Source organism: Tiliqua scincoides, chromosome 2 (assembly GCF_035046505.1).
Source record: "Tiliqua scincoides isolate rTilSci1 chromosome 2, rTilSci1.hap2, whole genome shotgun sequence".
NCBI classification, from domain to species: domain Eukaryota; kingdom Metazoa; phylum Chordata; class Lepidosauria; order Squamata; family Scincidae; genus Tiliqua; species Tiliqua scincoides.
In genome coordinates, this window is record NC_089822.1 from 236525081 (window position 1) to 236545234 (window position 20154).

General features: G+C 42.3%; 1 protein-coding gene across 9 annotated transcripts in view; it reads left to right on the top strand.

Annotated features, from left to right (window-relative positions):
* FOXP1 (forkhead box P1) overlaps positions 1-20154 on the top strand; it is a 642114-nt gene that overhangs the window by 143526 nt on the left and 478434 nt on the right. The gene's annotated exons all lie outside the window — the stretch shown is intronic.

Here is a 20154-nt window from a genome sequence, read left to right on the forward strand (position 1 = left end):
CGGTTATAAAAAGTATTCAAAATTTCATTTGAATAAAGATATGTGGCTCCCCTTTCATATTATTCAGAAACATGAGAAGGCAAATGCTATATTTTAGTTAAGATGTACACACACACACACACACACACACACACACACACACACACACTCACACACTTACTTGTGTAGTGTTTTACAGAAGAGAGTTAAAAGGTGAGAGTGTGTTTTTTCCCCGTTTCTTTCAACACTTCAGAGATTCTGACCTGAGATTCATCAAAAGAATTCCAAAGGTATTGCGTGAAATCTGGTGTGATCAAGGACTCTTGGAAAGTGATTGTATTTCGAAAGGCTTAAGAGTAGTAAGAATTGAGTAATTCTCGGAATGTGACCAGAAGTTATAACTGTCTGTGTTTGTATTTAGTGCATTTTTATTTTATATTTATTAACACCAGATCTGCCCTGGGGGCATAAGTGGTATTTCTTTTCAAAGGAATTTTTAAAATGTTTTTTAAGTGTCCAAACTAAAATAATCCATGCTATACTATTTTTCTTCATAGAGCTCTTCCCTTACAGTCCCATTACTGCTTTGTATGGTTGGTTGTGGTTAAAATGTAATCTTTTATCACTGATATAGTATTATACTAAAGTTCTTTTTTTAGGGTTTCATGCAAGTATAGAGTGAATCAGGAACAAGCTTCTTTCTGGAACAGTTGCCTAGAAGAGATTACACCCCCTCCCCCCCAAAAAACCCCACCCTGAAGAAAAGGGAAAGGGTTGAACTTGTTGCTTTAAAAAATTGGCTTAGTATGCTGCATTAATAGCCAAAGTCTTTAAGGATCTGATGTGAGGAAGCAATACAATAGTTATATTCCTTCTACTAATGTTAAGTTAGCACATGGTAGTGTTTTAGAGCTGAAAGAAAGACAAATGATGAAACAATAATTGCAAACTTGAGAATAGCTCTTGCAAATACATTTCAGCATATACCTGGGAGTCGTTCTTTCAAGGGAAATTTAACTCCATGCCTGTCCATTTGCTCCGCTGTGGTTTACAATATTTGATACTGGAAATTTTATATATAGAATATTAAATACAAAAGTGCTAAAATTTTGCATGATTGTGGGCAAATAATTAACTAGTCATTCTTCTCAGTGCTTGGCTGTTGTGCTTTTCTTAGAGTGCAATCCTAACTGGCACTTAGACTGGCTCAATGGACTTGCACTCTCTCCTGGGTGTAACAAAAATGCCATAAAATGTGTTGGCACCACCTTGTGAGTCAGGTAGACTGGTGTGAGGATGCGTACCAGCCTCCCAGATCTGGACTGATGAAGGGTATGTTCACACCGCCCTAGGGAGGCCGGCATGGGGAATTGGAGAGGGTGGCAAGAGGGCAAAAAGGAGACGTTTTTGGCAGAGGATGGTGGGGGAGGGTGAGCCAGTGGGTAGATCAGGCGGGAGAAGGGGGTAGGACTGGCATGGGCAACTTAGGCTGGATCCTAACCCCCCTTCAGGCCAGCCCAGCGCTACACCAGGCTGCTTGGATTTATGCCAGCGATTTTGCTGCCACAGATCCGAGCAGCCCCATAGGGGTAACTGGCATTCGACATGAAGTAAGGGGATAACTATCCTCTTACTCTGAGTTGCGCCACCGCCACCTCCTGGATATAGTACAGGTTAGGACTGGACTGCCCTTGCCAAATAGTATCTTTAGATAGTATGTGTGTGTTGTATGTGCATATACACACACTTGCATGCATGCGTATTCACATACTTTATTTTTCATATTATGCTTGCAAATGTTGTGGAATAGTCTGGTTACATTGTGGATAGGCCCTACCTGTCTGCAAATCCCTTTTATTTTCTAAGAAATAATAGTTTCACCAGCATTTGATTTCAAAAATTTTGGTCGCCATCATTAGACACTTATCCAAATTTTGTTGCTTAGTTAAGAGGAAGGGCCAAATGAGTCCACAAATCTATGGAAGGATTGCAGCAGCTGGCCCCTAAGGCAGTGGTTACCAAACTGTGTGCCGTGGCGCCCTGGGGAGCTGCGGAATCCTGATGAAAAATCTGCCACTCTATACAATGTGTAGTATTGTAGCCCTAATGGGGAGCCGTGGCCAATGGCCCAATAGATCAAGAAAACCCTCAGTCAAAAAATAGTTTGGAAACCACTGTCCTACGGCCATCTATTGCTACTTTTGCTCCTCACCCTCTGGACACTAGAGCCTGGAGCTTGCTAAGGACTAAAAAGACTCTTCCAATCTGTGCTGGATTGTATGTGCTTCTGTTACCTTTTCTGTCAACTTGTTCCTGATTCCATCTGCAGTTCCTTATTTCCCCCTCCTTTGGAGGGAGTTGCTTGGAATCTGGACTTAAGTCATCAACTGCTGGGGGATCTGAATGTTATATATACTCCCATGCATCAATAATATTTTATATCTTTGTTGGTTTTATGTTGGAAAACTGGAGGTATAAATAGAATTAATATTATCCTGAATATACCAGCAGTAGATGTTAAAATACTACTTTCACCAAGCAAATGTAGCAAATTCTTACTGAAAACAGTCATTTCAAAATGGAGACTGTTTCCACCAGGAGTGGGAAGTTGGATGCTCTTGATTCTTCAGGTGGGCCAAAGGGATCACAATCTAAAATTATGCATGAGGAACAGCAGCAAGAGCCGCTAGCACACACTAGATCAGACACTCTGCAGGGAAAAATAGGGACAATTGCTGTTGCCCAGCTAAGTACAGTATAAAAGGAGAACCACTTTTAAAAGTGCTTCTTTGTCCTGTTAACAGATGTGAATGGAAGGTTAGTAATGCATTTATGGCTGAAATCCCATTACAGAAATACCTAATTCTTGGGCACCCTGGTTCTGAAAATACTATGATAATGGCAAAGTTGCATCTCAGTTGAAGTGGTTAAGCCAGATGTGTTTGGAAAGGCAAAAAAAAAAAAAAAAAAAAAAAAAAAGGCAAGACAGAGTAGAGGATGACAGCTCCTTATAACCCTCTACCACCCTTCCTTTCTCCCTTCTGAATTGGGAGCGGGGCAAGACAGACAGGTGCATGATGTGCTCCTCTGCCTCTTATATCTTTAGTTCTTGTGAGCTGGAAGGGAGGAGATAGACAGGCATGCAAACCTTCTATCCTCATCCCCTTGCGTAAATAACTTGAGAGAAGAGTATACTTTCTGGTAATTTAAGCTTTGGTGCTCCTGAAGAAGGGCAAAGAAAATTGGCAATTGAGAGAGACCAGGATGGGTAACTCTTAACAGCCCAATCTTGCGCAGCCCAGTCCAGCAGTAAGTTCCACTGAGTTCGTCTGCATCCTCCCAGGAAAATGTGGGGTTACAACCTTAAAGCCCAATCTTATCCATTACACCAAACTGTTCACCAGACTGGCGACACCTTCATCCTATGGTGGCGGGAACCATCCAGGACATCTCATTTGCTCCCATGCCAGGGGGTAAACCTCTGCAGAGCAGAGGGGGCCAGACTTGCATTAACTAAACAGCTGGCACATGGACCTGTGCCACAGGATCAGGAGTGGGAAAGGGAACAGGATATTGGCACTGGCACCACTGATCCTGCTGCCTCTTGGATGCGATCCTTCCATCCCTCACTCATTCCTGCTTTCTTCCACCCTGTTTTGCATCCTCCCTGCCCAGTTCCACCCTCCTGCCTCCCCTCCCACCTCTCCTGCTGACATCCTTTCCTCAGCAACTGGTGAGAGAAGTGCTGGAGAGGACGGGAAGACGCAGGAAGGCCTTCTGCTGATGGTGTTGGCAGTGCACCGAGTGGTGTGTTGTTGGAATGCCTTTTATGACCGCTTTATGGCAGTCAGTGCCATTACAGAAGGCACACTGCCACTGGACAGTGAGCATTGAATTGGGCTGTAAGGTACTTAATTGGGCTTGTGGGCAACCAGTTGTTAAACCCTATTTATGACATAGAATTCATCCTTCCAGAAGATATTCTGTATAGTGTTTTTATGTTTCAGAAGAAGTGCTTCTTCTTTCTCTGTCCGTCTTTCTCTTCTTCTGGACTGTCTCTGTCCTCATTCCAAAATTGAGATAATCTTCTGAGACTATTCTCCAGATGTTCCTGCTTCAGAGTGGAGGATGATGGTGTGTGGAAGGAAGGTCTTTTCAGTGATGGCCCAAAACTGTGGAATTCCCTCTTAAGACATTCATGCCTGGAACCTTTTACCACTATCTTTTTGATGTTGGAAAAAGTATATCCTTTTCCCTCAAGTTGTTTTTTTTTTTAATCTCTTTGCAACCAGATTAAAAAAAAAATTGCTGTGACTTTTAGTATTTTGTTTGCTGCTGCTTTTAAGCAATTGCTTTATTGAGTAGCATTTTATTTGTGTAATAAAAGTGGGTCCTCCTTATCTGTGGGCTTGGCATCCACAGATTTGAATGAGGATGCTGAGCCTGCAGCTGGAGGGCCACAGAAGACCCCCCCAGATGCAACTGGAAGGTGGATACCCACATGTCAGGGATGCTGTAGTTGCCTGGATTTAGCAGGGAGCTGGACTAGACAATCTCCAAGGTCCCTTCTAATTTTATGATTCTGTGATTGAATGTGGAATTGTATTAGAGCAGGCGTGTCCAAAGTTTTTGGCTGGAGGGCCACATCATCTCTCTGACACTGTGTTGGGGGCCGTGAAAGAAAAGAATTAATTTACATTTAAAATTTGAATAAATTTGCATAAGTTTACATAAATGAATATATTAAAGATGAACTTATATGAATGAATGAAGGTCTTGCAATAGCTCAAGGCCTATAAAAGGCCTTGCACAAAGCAAGGCTGGCCTTTCCTTTGCTGCCTCTGCTGCATCACAGACATGAAACAGCAAGCAATGGAGGGAACCCTCATCCCACAGCTCACGCGAGAGGTCAAACAGTCGCCCTCACGCTGAGAGCAGTTGCGTTGGGCCATTGCGGGCTTCAACAAGTCTCCAGAGGGCCAGAGGCTCATTGGAGACTGGGGGCTCCCTGGGGGCTGCATTGAGAAGCCTTGAGGGCCGCATGTGGCCCCAGGGCCGGGGTTTGGGCACCCCTGTATTAGAGTGTAGATATGGTCCAAAATGCTTTATTTACCTATAATACCTTTTTCACACCTTTGTGCTTCTAAGCTCATAGCTCTCAAGTTAATAGCAGTTAATCCAATTCCTCTGTGCTTTGAAACTGTTTAAAAATTATTTCGTAAGCAAATGGAAGGATTTATTTTTTGTTTATGTATTGGAAAAGCATGGTTTACATGGCAGTATTTCCCCAAACCTAAGTCTTTTATGCATATATTGCCAGGACTCCTGCTGAGCAAATATGTCACACATAAATTACGTGGGAAATAAAATAATCGTTTTTATTTGTCGGCATTTCAGTGGCAATGCAATATTTGAGCAATTCACAACATCTGTGAGGTTGGAAACACTTGTGCCCATCTTAAATGTGGGAGAACCAAGACTTGTGGGTGTTAGATAATTTGTCTGTGGTTAGGAATAGAACTTCACTCTCTTGAGTCCCACTCCAGTGTGTAGCCAAAGGACCTTCCCTTAAGGCAAATGTGATGGTCAAGAAGCAATATAATCTTCCAATCCTGTTTATGCCTGGGAAGTACAAAAATAAATGCTACTTTGGAAAAATCTCAGTGTTATTTTACTATCCTGAAAACCTCCCAAGATATATATTCTTATTTATTATTTATTTTATCAACCTGAAAACCTCCAAAGGTATGAATACTTTTCATTTCTTATTTTATTTATCGTGCCTTCAGCGTGCATGGGTTTTGCAAAGTAACATAAGCAAAACAAACCTATTGTGAGTTTACAGTCTCAATTTCAAGTTGAAAAGAGAGGAGATGGAGGCAAAGGGAGAAGGAAAGGAGAAGGAGCAGTTATCAGAAATGAACATACATAAATATAGCCATACATACTTAAATCTCATTTTTGCTACTTCTTGGATCAATTTTGAGGATCCTAACATTATTTCAACTATGTTATCATTTCATTAGTTTATCACATTTCTTGGATATCTTTCCGTTAAGATCACTTTCAAGCTATCGTCCAAGAGGAAAAAGAAAACCAAACATACCGTTACGTCAGTATAATTTTTTAAAGTTAATTACTTCTTTAGATTCTTAATGCTTATTGGTAATCTTTTATTATTAATCTTGTTTCAACACAAAGATTATTTTGAAACAAGACAAAAGCATAATTGAAACATGTATTAATACAAAAGCAGAAAATTAGTTAAGATATATCTGTTAAAAGACTAATGGATGAATTACCTCTAATGGAAGAGTTATGGGGTATACTACATAGCCATAACATCTTGTTTGAAGACAAGGGCAGTCCAATCCTATGCTGTGCCGGAACAGGCAGGCCAACTGGTCTGCACTGTATGCAGCACTGGGAAGGAGGTGGCTGCTGGGCAACTCGGAGTAAGGGCATTTATGTCCCCTTACCCTGTGTAACATGGCAGCCACCTCTATGGGGCTACTCAGATCTGCACTAGCAAAATCGCCAGGAGGGGGGTTAGGATATGACCGAGGTTGCCCAGGCTAGTTTCACCTTCCTGGATCCTGTCTGTTTCTCCCTGCCCCGAAACACATCTGTTCCACCCTCCCCAACCCTCTGTGCCGGCTTTGCTAGGCCAGCGCACACTCATGCTTTGCTGGTCTGAATCTGGCATCAGGAGGCCAGCTCGTGTCCTCGCGCTGGCCTGTCAGACTCCTGAGGTGGAGTGAACGTGTTTTATAGCACATTTGCGACACCTCGAAGTCAGCGCAAGTCTGATAGATTGGCCTATGTCCCTGGGTAGAATTGTGCTCTAAGTCAGAAATACTTTTTAACTCAATATGCTCTTGAAGAGCATAAATCTGCCCAACATTTAGCCAACTTCTTGTCCTATGAGACCCACAATCTAAAATTGACCCCAGGAAGACAATAGAGGAAGGGATAGGGATGGTGCCAGGGTAGATGGGGAAGACTGTGCTAAGATGTCATGTACACATTTTTAGATTGTGAGCCCTTTTGGGACAGGGAGCCATTAGTTATTTGATTTTTCTCTGTAAACCGCTTTGTGAACTTTTAGTTGAAAAGCGGTATATAAATACTGTTAATAATAATAATAAATAATACACATACTTAGCTAAATAAACAATGTTCAGTAACCACACATGGTTCTGGCTGTGCATCTTTAATGACAATTACTGCCAACTCACACAAACTTTTTTGTCTTATTTTTGATAATACAGTATTGATGCAAAACAAAATGCCATTGATTATGATAGGCCTGGTCTATGTGTGGTAGTTGTGGGATGTGATCGGGAGAGACATTTTGGATGTGTACACACACACACACACACACACACAGAGGGGGGGTTGTGTGTTTCTAGTCTGGTCCACCCCATTGTTTGGAGCACTGGACAGGTTTTGTGCTTCCTGGAATGTAGTCTTTATATGTAGCTGTTCATTTTTGTTTATTGGCTGTTGAATAGCAGCCATGCATTTATATTGGAGAATGTAAAGTACGCCTTGGAAAGAAATCAAACCTATTGTGTGCCTTGGTAACACCCAACCATTTCTGACCAAGCCTGCATAGCACTGTTCTGAGTTTTGTTTCATATTCCAAGGACCTGTGAAAGGGTGCAGTGTGTGCACATAGGAACATATCTGAAAAACCCTAACAGTGGCTAGATGAAAGGCAGATTTTGCCTTCACCATAACAAGGTCCACAAGTTCTAGTTTTTCTTATAGAATCAATTGGCAGTCATTCAGGAGGGAGCCTAGAGAACTTGCTACCTGGTTACCCTAGTTTCTGGGGTGAGGGGCAGATGTAGACCCCTCTCAGCTGTGTTCCAGACTGAGGTTCTAAACCAGTAGTTCCCAAAGAAGGCCCTAGAAGCTGCTACCTGATTTATAAATGCCAAGGGTTGTGGCAATAATGGTGATTGGGCAGCAGGGCCCCCCCCATAGCAGCTTGTTTAACCCTTGATGCACATAGCCTAATCTGCCCTGTCAGTTTCACACCCCATCAAAAATTGGGTCATGGTACACTGGTGGGTCCTGGACCCATAGTTTGCGCTAGACTTTGTCATTTATGTTTGAAACTAGAATTTATATATACTGATAGTTTCCTGTACTCTTGCCTGGGGTGGAAAAATATAGAATTTTAAAACATTGCTACAGTTTCCGTCCCAGTCAACACTTTCAAGCTTTGGTTGCTAGAGGGCAGGAGAAGGAATCTCTGCCTTTTTTCAGACTATAAAAATTAAAAGAGGAAGTTTGGAATATAGTGAACATCGGGGCGCTGAGAAGGGGAGGGGTCTTGAGTTCCTGCCTGTGATTTGTGTCTTTACTTATATAAGGGCAGCTGCTGATGTAGGGCCTCCAGGGCCATACTCAGTTGGCTTGTTTCCTTGGGGCTGTCTTCCTCTTACCCCTCCAACATTCCCAAACATTTTAGAGGCCCTGGAGCAGAGATTTTCAACCATTGGAATTATCATGGATCACATGCAACCCCCACCATCTCCACTGCACAAAAAATACAATTCAATTTCGTAGTCCATGCCATGGGGGAGTGCTCGGTGAGACACTGAAAATGCCAACTGTGGGGGATCCATTCTCTGCCCTCTTTGGTGATCCATGGGGAAGCATCTTGCCAAGTGAGCGCTCCTCCACAGACTACTGGAAAGGGTGGAGAATGGACCCTCCCACAGTTGGCACTTCAGCAAGTGCTGGACCGCCAGAGAGAGAGTGGAGAACAGACTACCAACAGCCACAGCTGAAACTTCAGTGGTCCATGGGAGAGCACTCACTTGGCAAGACACTGGAAGTGATCGAAGTTGATATCTTTTTTTAATCCTGGGACCTTACGGACCACTTCTCAGGGTCTCATGGACCACCTGTTGTCCCTGGACCACAGGTCGGGAACCACTGCTGTAGCAGAACATATAATTTTTTTAGGGATATAAAGTTTAACAGGTTGCCAGTGAAATTTTACCTGCATATGTATAAAAGCAAAAGTAAACTTCAGCATTCATTACTTAACTAAGCACCACATCTGGAAGAGGAGTAAGTGGGACTTTTGCACTTTCTGGCCCCTAGAATGTTTCATCATACAATTCTCATGCCCATAAGATTTAGAACAGAAAGAGTCCAGTTTTCCTTGTCACTGCACCTCCATACCAGGAAAGCTACACATGCTGGATTTTTGTCTGCCTTGCAGCTCTTAAAGGTATAAAGCATTCTTCAGGAAAAAAGAGAGAGCAACCCATATTCAACTTGTACTTAGTCTGTCTAGCTTGCTGAGACTGACAAAAGTATTTCCATTAGGCTGCTTTCTCCTGCTTCACTTCTATTGTTTTCTCACATTTGTGATTTGGGGGGGGGGGTGATGGAGCCTCTTGACACATTTTTTTACCTCAGCACCCCCCCCCCCCCATAAAGTATAAGATTGAATGGCTCCTCATTATTGATGCTATCTCTCTCTCTCTCTCTCTCTTGACTACTACCCTGCACTGGAACTATCAGCTGGGTAAGAGTTTTAAGCTGCTGGATTTTGAATTGCCTCATTGTTCATCTGATTAAATTGTATTTAATTAGCTTTGTGTTTAGTCCTTTTGTTTCAGTGTAAAGATTACAAAACGGGAACGAGATTTTTTTTTAAACCCTGTTTAAATGGAGCTTCATCATTTAAAACACATATAAAACTCCATGAGATGCCTTTTATTCTCAAATCCTTTATCTTCCCCTTGCAAGCTTTTCGGAGAATGAGTAGTACATGTTGAGGTTTATCTTTGCTTTTATGTGCGGTAGCCACATGCTTAACATTGAGCACATTTGAGTTGCATTTCATAGGGCTTTCACAATCCTTTTATAAAGGGACTGATCTGTTAACATCACCCTCTTTAGATCTACCAGGCAGGATGTTCTTCCATACAAAGAAGTGCTCACAGTCTTTCTTGCCAGACCAGTAAGTGAATGATTTCAAGCCTGGTGGGCAATAGTTGTGTCCATGCGTAACATAGACAGACCACAGTAGTAGGCAGCTGCATGTAATTTTGAACTCCACTCATTGAACTGTAATAAAACAATATAAGCACTGCTTGGGGGGAAAGATTGGATGCAGTTATCCTTACACAAGGCTCAGGCATATGAAAGCAGTGCTGGCTGACAAGAGGATTTTGAGATTTGATTTTGATTGAATTGCAGAACTGAACAGGCCAGGAATGTCAGTGGAAGGCTAAATGCCTGTAGTGCCATAAAGTTTTATTCATGTGAAGCTTTCCAATATAAAGTAGATGGAATCTTTGAAAAGGTGTCAAGGGACATGAAATAGAAGGGCCCCAAACTTAAAAATGAGTCTCTGAGGGTAATAATATTTCTTACTTTAGTACATATTTAGTTTGTGTGGTGTGTGTGTGTGTTTGAAAAAACGTATTTTGGATAATTGTTTATTAGCTCTCAGCTTTTATTCAGTTACTCACAGCACGACTAAAAAAAGGCTTATGTTTCAGACTCTCTTAAGGTACAGTATTCGCAACTGTTAGAAAAGGATATTGTCAACAGGCATTGAAAGCACAATTTTGAATACGAATTAGATCGCTCTCTCAAAAAACCCCCACAGGAAATGAACATTTAACAGACACTGAAAACTATTATGCTCAAAAAAACAAGAGCTGGATGTGTCTTCACATACCACAATACATTGACTGACTTCATAGCTCAGTAATGCATACCCAGTTAGAAACAAATTTACCCTGGGTAGTTGATACTCGCTCATTTTTTTTCCTGTTTCACAGTCAGTTTTAATTCACTTGCAGTAAACAAGGCGCTTGAACTAAAGTTGTATGAATGTCTCTCTGGGAGTGAACAGAAAAGGGTTGCTCTTTTGACGCTGGTTCTCCTTATCTATCTGAAAAAATCCCGTTGTGTGCTGGGATGGTAGAAATGTATTTGCTTCAATTTGTTGTTATACAGGTGTGTGCCACCTAACGATGAGGATACGTTCCCTGATCCCCGTCGTTATGCGATTAGGTCATTAAAGAACATTCAGTCCAATCTATTGCCTTAGTTGTGTAAACAGACACTCCCTGCCAGACACTAGCTGGCTGCACAGGCTATTGGAGATAGATTGGCTCTTCTTTGCATTAAGAGTCTCTGTTGTGTAAACAGACACTCTGCTGCAGGCTATGGGAGATGTGATTGCCTCATTAAGAGCATCTTTATTGTGCTTTGACCACTGTCATATAAGTGGTTCATCATTAAGTGAACCGTTGTCAAGCGGCGGACACCTGTACTTTGTGGCTGATTGTCAAATTTTAAGAAGCTTTCTTGGTCATACTTATGGCATGTGCAATGTATGTGTTCCTTTAAGGCACAAAAGTATCTCCCCTGCCAATACCAAACACCCTGAAAAGAATGAATTTGTAACTTGTGTGACACATATCACAGTCAGCATTTATTTTCTTTATAGTAACAGCATGCATTCCCATGCTGTATTATGCATGACAGAGTGTGAATATAGTTAGCTTTTATTTATTTGTAGTTGCCCTTTTACAAGCTGTAAAGAAATACTGAAAAGGTGTATTACTTACTGTATGTGTTTTAATTATTGTTCTTAAAATGTACAGTTGAAAATCTGGGTTTGAGATCATATACGTTAGAAGAAGAAATGTCCTATTCATTGCTAGTAGGAATTCTCTGAGGCTTTATAAAACTTTCATTAACCTCTTGTTTCAGCAATTGTTTTCTCCACTTTTATTATTATTATTTTTCATTTCCAAAATAAACTGCATGAATATTTATCTAATCAAACAGCCACTCATTTACAGCTGAGCAAAAAGTTGTTGTTGTTCATTCGTTAAGTCGCGTCCAAATCTTCGTGACCCCATGGACCACAGCACGCCAGGCCTCCTTGTCTACTACTAACTTCTGGAGTTTGTCCAAATTCCTGTTCATTGCCTCAGTCACACGATTAAACCATCTCATCCTCTGTTGTCTCCTTTTCCTTTTGCCTTCAATTTTTCCCAGCATCAGGGTCTTTTCTAGAGCCCTTTCTTCTCATGAGATGACTAAAGTATTTAAACTTCAGCTTCAGTATCTGTCCTTCCAATGAACAGTCAGGGTTGATTTTTTGTAGGATTGACTGATTTGATCACCTTGCAGTCCAGGGGATTTTTAAAAGTCTTCTCCAACACCATAATTCAAAAGCATCTATTTTTTGGCACTCAGACTTCCTTATGGTCCAACTCTCACAGCCCTACGCTACTACTGGGAAACCATAGCTTTGACTATACAGGTTGAGACTAATTATTTGCGTGGGTTCCATTCCAAGCACTCATTTAAAAAATGAGTTAATGGATTTAAAAAAAACGCACTATAGCAAATCAATTTAAAAAAACAAAGTTTCTTTGCTCCAGTGATTGAAAAACAGCCTTGGTGACCTTTTGACTCTAAGATAAAAGTCACTAAGAAGACAATCCATCAGCACTTCACTCAGCCCCTCCCTTCACCAATGCAAAATGATCCCTTTCTTTCATGTGCTCAGGGGGAAGGGAGGGGTCTGAAGGAGAGAGAAGGATTGATGGATTGTTAGCCTGCTGCCCCCCCCCATTAAGGAGGCTGTTGTTAAAGGACTGTTCAGTTTTTAAAACTGATTTTAAAGGGATGCATTTTTCCCCTTCTCCAGGGATCAGCACATTCCTTCTCATTTGCAGGGGCCATTCGTGTTGAGTCAAATCCGTGTATAAAAAATCGGTGTATAAATAGGCTGGACTTGTGCGGACTTAAGCAAAAAGTTAGGAGTCTTTAAATAATGTTTTGTAGACTACAGGACCAGTTCAGATAACTTCTACCCAGTGGTAGATTGCATGGTTCAACCACATAATGTAATTCAGAATTACGGTTTTATTTGGTGCTGCCTTACATTTGTTTTGTGTAGGATGTTATAAAGCTAAGAAGGCACAACTGTGCTCTGGACATTTTTGAAAACTTGAGTAGTTTTCAGGTTTTCTTTACAGAGGTCTCTCAGCTCAGTCCTTGTAGCGGACTGGGAGCCTCGTTTGTTCCAAGGAAAGAGGACATTTCACAATTTTCCCATGCTTGTCTTGATTTTAGGACTTTGGCTATATGATTTGTCATGTATGAGAATAGATATTTTTTAATATCTATAAGTGACAGTGTTAGCTTTCCACTCAAATCAGTACAACTTACTGACCCCTTAGCAAATCAATGATATTCTGAAGATTCCTTCCTAAATAGTAATCCTCAGTTACTCTGGGCAAGTTAGGAGGAAGCCTCAGCTAGCTACTATAAAATACAGAATACTCCTGATTAGTTTCACTGGAATTTGTGCGCCTAGACAATCGGAAGTTTTGTATGAAAGACGACAGCCCAAACCTCGTGTTGCCTTGTTCGCTTCTGCAGTTCCTGGGCAACTGGCAGTTAGAGCAGAGTTGTTTTTGGACAGAGAGGGGGAAACAAACTCTCTGCAGCTGCTTCATTCTCTGGCTGGTGATGGGGGTCCAACTGATCTTCCTCTTGCCATGACAATCTTTCTGGGAGACGGGGTGAAGCTTCTCTGTTTTCTGCCTGGTTGTAGCGTACAGAGGCTGCTGGATTAAGTTCTATGTACCTTAGGCCTGGATTCTTGAAATGATACTTCAGAATTATTTCTGGATATGCTTTCTGAAGATCAGGAGGCTGTGTGCTCATCTGAGGTTATACAACATATAACTTGGGTAATGTTCTGGGAAATATAATCATAGCCAAGAAACACAGAGCAAGTATAAATTTAACCCACTGGAAAGATCTACTTGGTATAATAAAAAAAAAAAAAGGGAAAAGTCTTCAGATGAATTAGTTCAAAATATTAAAACTCCTTTCCAAAACCACTAGGGCTTTTGTTTGCTGTATAAGCATTGCATGGGTAAAATTTCTTATGTGGCTTTTACCAGGCTTAAATTGATTTCTGATTTGGTAGGTCACATCTGAGAGCCATTACTTAACCAATGATGGTGCCATTTTTCTGCCATGACCACCCTGAAACGGTAGTGCCAAACCATGCATGCTCAATAGCTCCATGGTCGGCAGCTAGATGATTTTGAAGAAGCAGTGCAAGGCAGTGGGACAGCCCCTCATTGCAACAGAGGCTTGCTGGCAAGGCTTCCCTTATTCATGCTGCTGTCATTGCTACTACCCAGTGCTTTTTTTGTAAAAAAGAAAAAAAAGGTGCAGGAACTCACAACTTGTCAATCTTTTATTTATTTATTTATTTATTTATTTATTTATTTATTTATTTATAAACCATTTTTTATTGGAGAAATAAAATATTTTTTATGTGCTTCCCCCCTAAAGATGAACTTACTTCTGAGTAGACGTGCATAGGATTGGGCTGTCAATCTCCACATCCCCTTCCCCCTAGCTACTTTTTCTACACATGGGGAAAAATACTGTACAGGTGCACTTGTAGCGTGTAGTATGTAGTGTGGCACTACTTCGAGGAGTGGAAGCCGTGAATGGATTCTATAAAATGGCTTACATGAGTTCTATGTAGTAAAATTACTCTAAGCAACTGTGGGAGTAAGAACAAAAAGGGAATTCTTACACGAGAGGGGTTCTTAGGTGCACATAGAAACAGTTACATTTGCAAACAAGCGATTAAATATGGTTTAATTCAGGTATCAGAATACTCTGTGTCTTTGGGAAGGCGCTTGGCATGCAATTGTATGTTCTCTGCTGCCCTGAGCAGCCGCTTTGCATTGCTGGAGAGGAGCTGCAAACTCTGGCTGGCGAAGGGCATGCTTGTGGGGGAAGGATGAGGAGGATCTCTGGCAAGGCTGGACAGCACGTTGTACACACGCAGAATCCCTTTTCACCTGCCCTTAGCATGTGAAAACGGGTGCAGATATATATCTCTGCCAGGATTAAGAGCCCAATCCTAGGTATGTCTACTCTGAAGTAAGTCTTGTTCTAGTCAATGGAGCTTACTCCCAGGAAAGTGCCTAGGATTGCAGCCTAAGAGCCCAATCCTGTGCATGTCTACTCAGAAGTCCACTTTAGTGAATGGGGCTTACCGTGGATAGGATGGCAGCCTCAGGGCCCAATCCTGTGCCTGTCTCCTCAGAAGTCAGTCCTACTAGAGGCAGTGGGCTTCCTCCCAGGAAGGTGTGGAGAGGACTGCAGCCTCAGAGCCTTTCCTCTGCCTGTCTACTCAGGCTGCAAGGCTATGACACTTTCCCGGGAGTAAGCCCCATTGAACACAATGGAACTTACTTCTGAGTAGACATGCTTAGGCCTGGGCTCTCAGGCTGCAAGGCTATGCACTCTTTCCCAGGAGCAAGCCCCATTGAGCACAATGAGACTTACTTCTGAGTAGACACGCCTAGGCTCATGCTGCAGATTGGCACGGGGGGCTGCACCAGTCAGCTTCCTTCCCCTCCTCCTCCGCCAAGCCAGTACCTGGGTGTTACGTGGGTGCCGCAGCCCGTCTCCCTGGCTCGCCAACTGGCTGGCTGTCCGTCCTCCTCCTCGGCGTCGGCACATATCCCCTGTGCCCTCCACCAGCTTGGAAGCTGCGCGGGGAAGCAGAGCGCAGGGGGAGGGGAGGCGGGCTGGGCTCAGGCGAGAGCTTGGGGATGGGGCAGGAGGGGGTCGTTGTGCAGTCAGGCAGGGGCCAGGCACCCGCCCACCCTGCACCCCCTAGCAGCCACCCAGCGAATGCCTCTGTTTTGCTCCCCCCCTCCTGGAATGCCTCCGAAGGGGAAGGGCCCCTGCAAAAAGGTGACGGAACTCTGTTCCCCCGCGTTCCATTAGAAAAAAAGCCCTGCTACTACCATTGGCTAGACTTTCTCCCACCTTTTTAATGTTCTGTCTCATCTTTCACTTTATGCTTTTGACCTCTCCCAGCTACCTGTACCTGAAATGAATATTTCTGATGGAGGTGGGGGGGGGAGTAGAAGTATGGAACCATATCATAGAAGGTACACACACTATTTGTATGCCTCTTTTCCTAATACCCCTGTAAAAAAAATGAAAGAAAGAAAGAAAAAAAATTAGACAGTGAAAAGTGAATGTGAAGAGGAAAGTGAGAGTGTTCATTAGGTGCACATGGATCAAAGAAGTGAAATGAATAAGGTGACTTCTAGGGATTGACATCCTACTACATGCATTATGTGTTTTGTTCAACTTACATCCTTTATGCTGCTCTGAAAATTCTCCACATCTGTTGGGTTCATTGCTAATTTAAACCAACCAGAAAGCTTCCTGGTAAGCATCATCGGAATACTGAATGACAAAATTGACTCAATGGGCTTGTACATTCAACTTTTTTTCCAGGGCAGGTATTGCACCATCTAAGATTTCTTCAGAGGTGAATTTTTGGCCCACTTTTGGAAATCCATTATGGAAATATGAAATAGTGAGGTGCTTGTTTTGGGAGTGTACATGACTTTCCCAAAGCTCTGTGGCACTCTTTAGTTTTGCAAAGTGATGAATGGCTTTTAGAGAATGCTCTAAGGAAAAATGCTTTGTTAGAATTCCTTTGCTAAGTAGCAAATAGCTCATTTGATCAGCTTAGGCTGCAATCCTAACCACACTTTCCTGAGAGTTCACTTTCCATTGAACAAAATAGAACTTTCTTCTGAGTAGACCTGGTTAGGATTGTACCCTAATAAAGATGTGTCCTGCTATCCCCTAATCAAAGCTCCATGCCCATATCATGGGCATATAGGCTGCTGTAAATCATTCCATGCAGTGGCTGTCACTGCACCGCAAGCCATTCAAGTGCGGTGGGTAGCCAAACTGAGCTATTATCTACATGCCATGCAAGCCTTTCTTTTGAATAATTTTAGTGGCATGGCATGGAACAAATTCCCTGGTAGTGAACCACTGCTTGTGAACTGCTTGTGTGGAAACAGTGACCAGCTAGAGCAATTTAAGGTGGTCTGCATGTGGTAGCTGTAACTCCTGATCTAAGATGTGCAGTCATAGCTGTGCAGATTGAATAAATTTGTGTGGCTATTTACATGTTCAGTTATTCAAAGCCCTATCCCACATCCATTTTTCATTTTTTTTAGATTCTGAAACCAGTGACTTCAGACAAAATAGATACTCTGTCAGGCAACAAAGTTAACTTCTTTTAATGAATAGTACTTATTCATATTGGGAAAACTCACAATGACAAAAATATGTCCTGGAACAGCTTGCATGGTTTAATAGAAAACTGTCTTAAATTGAATCAGATTGTTGATCCAAATAAGTCAGTGTTGTCTGCTCTTATTAGTAGTGGTTTTTCAGGTGTTCTTGCAGAGGTCTTTCCCAGCTTAACTTGGAGATGTCAGGGATTGAACCTGGGACCTTCTGCATCTGAACATGCACTCCGTCACTGAATTATGGCCTCATTTATTCATTAGGATGCAGAGAGATGCAAGGAAATCTCTGCTAATGAGGGGGAAAGTTCTCTTTAAAAACAACTGTCCAACAATTGCACTTTCTCCAAGTTGTGTCTCATAGACAGACAATGAGCCTCTTTTGGAAAGTGTACCTGCCAGAATATTAAGTCATGTCTTAAAACCGAATTGTGAGAACATGATTTCACAGAAGCCTTGGAGACATCACAGCTTATTCATAATAAGCTTCTATGTGTAATGCTTCATTTTCTTTTTATTAATTAAATTGCTCTTCTTGTGTGTGCACATGAGTGTCAGGAGGGGATCTTGTGCATCAGAGCATGCCCCACCTACCCCACCTTCTTTTAGGGCATGTCTGCCAAGGCCGTTTCTCACCTCCTTAAGGCATGGACTCTATACCTTCTCTGAGTGATATTTAATAGGGTTTTCAACCTTCTTTACTCAAACAACAAACATCCTTTCAGCAGGCTGCCTTCATCTTCCTGTGTGCACGCCATCACCAGCCCAGCCCTCCCATCACTTTGCACACACTCACACGCATGACTTCCACTTTCTACTTGGGAGGGAGCAATGAATGCAGGCTGCAGGCTTCTTCCCAGAAACGCAGAGAACACCCACTTTCCATGTAAGAGTCCAACCCATTTTAATCTTGACGGATAAGTGCTAATGTTGGTTCCCAATTTTATTTCAGTGCACCATCCCTGCTGCTATCCATATCACATCTTTGATCTTCACAAATTTCCTTGTATTTCCACAAATTTCCAAATAGATTGAGGTCAACCTTATTTTAGTATTTAATCTTCGTTCTCCCATTCCCACCTTTTACTTTTTTTTCTTAACATTGCAGCATATTATCTTGAATTTCATGAAACCATAGGTGACCAAACCTCTCCAGCAGATCTCAGTTTGTCGTTTCTGTTTGCAAGCGACAGCAGTGTTTGAATCTGCCTGCTTATCTAATAAAGGGGGGAAGGAGCTGCGCTTCTTGCAGCTTTCGTAGCACAGTTTGTGGGCTTGCCCATCATAATACAATTATGAAGGTTAACAGGAAAAAACTGAGTCCAAGAGTGATTCCAGGCAGTTGGCAGTCCCGAAGAATTGGAAGCACACCACCAAAGAAAACTGCAGTGAAAAGCAAATTAAACCTCGTATCTGCCATCTCACTCACTTTTCTCTGCTTTCCTGTTTGGACTTGAAAGGTGATTGGAGCCAAGGCAATGACAGTTGACGGAAGTGCTGCAAGGAGAGAGTATTTATTTACAGTGAGTCGTGGTGATGCTTATTCAGAATGCGGTTTCACGCAGGATGTTCTGTTCCCCGCCCCCACTTTTTGATCATTTCTTTAAAAAAAAAAAAAAAAAAAAGAGCACTCTGATTGTTTGAGGGCACAGGTTATGCTTAGTGAGATGTTGTGTAACGTGTCTGTACTTGGAATCCTCTGTTAATGTGCTGTCGTAGGAAGTTCCTGTATTGGGCATCCTGGCAACTGCCAGAAGTAACTCTTATCCAGATGTGTTCAGTGCAGCTGTAGTCGTTAGGCATTCAAAATAGAGAAGTAGTCTGAGTACGTATGCTGCACGCTCTGGTTAATGTAGACCAGAATTGCCTGAAGTATTTGCCAGTTGAGAGTGTTGTAATTTCTCTTCCCCTTTGCAATCAAGTTTGCAGGAATTCCTTTTTGGTATAAAAATTTGCAGAATGTGTAAAAGTTCCATTTTTATGCTGTGTTTTTCAATCTGGAATTTCAGCCAGCTCCTTTTTTCTGTAACTCAATGATTATTTGTATTTTCCAAACAGGACATTTAATAGTTGAGGAAATTCCCCATGTTGTTATTACAATGTTAGTAATATTAAGAATAAAATACTATGGCAGTCCTTTCTGGATGCCACCAAACCAACCTTTTCACTAGTTTTATAATAGCATTCTGTAGTGATCAGCAACTTCATCCACAAGTTAAATTGGAGTGTTTTTTTATAATGCAAATCAATTGGACTGCAGCTCCTAAGGCTATATAGTCTGTAAATCAGTGTGTTAATCTGTTACATTTCTATTTAAGGCAACTTTGTTTCGATTAAAAGAGTGTAAGGGCACAATTCTTTGCATGTCTACACAGAGGTATGTCTTAGTGAGTTAAAAGAAACTTACAGTGCAATCCTAACCTACCCTGGAGCAGACAGGCCTGCGCTGCATGCAAGGCAGGATTGGGGCTGAAAGCAGCTCAGCCAGGGGCAAGGGGAATCGCTTCCCCTTACCCTGGGTAAGGCAGCAGCAGCCCCAATGGGGCTAATTGGATCTGTGCCACCACAAGAGGTAGCACAAATCTGAGCAGCCTGGGACTGCATTGGGCGGCCCAGGAACAGGGTTAGGAGCTAGCATAACCACTAGATTCTGGCCCCGCCTCCCACTTTCCAACCTCTTGCCCCAGGAACACTCATCACCCGCCCTCCTCCTGCCACAAAATGCCCCCCAACCCCTGTGTTGACTGAGCTCAGCCGATGCAAACTCATCCTCCACAAGGCCCGCGTTGGCGTGGGGAGGCCGGCACAAGTCACTTGGACCGGCCGAAGTGCTGTTGCATTGGCGCCAAAAATGCTTTACAGCATGGACTTGCGTTGGCCTATCTGCAGATCAGGATTGCACTCTTACTCCTGCAGCCTTAGCCTGTTTCAATGCAGATACATTAGTTTACAAAGGCTTGATATGCCAGGATATAATAATAATAATAATAATAATAATAATAATAAT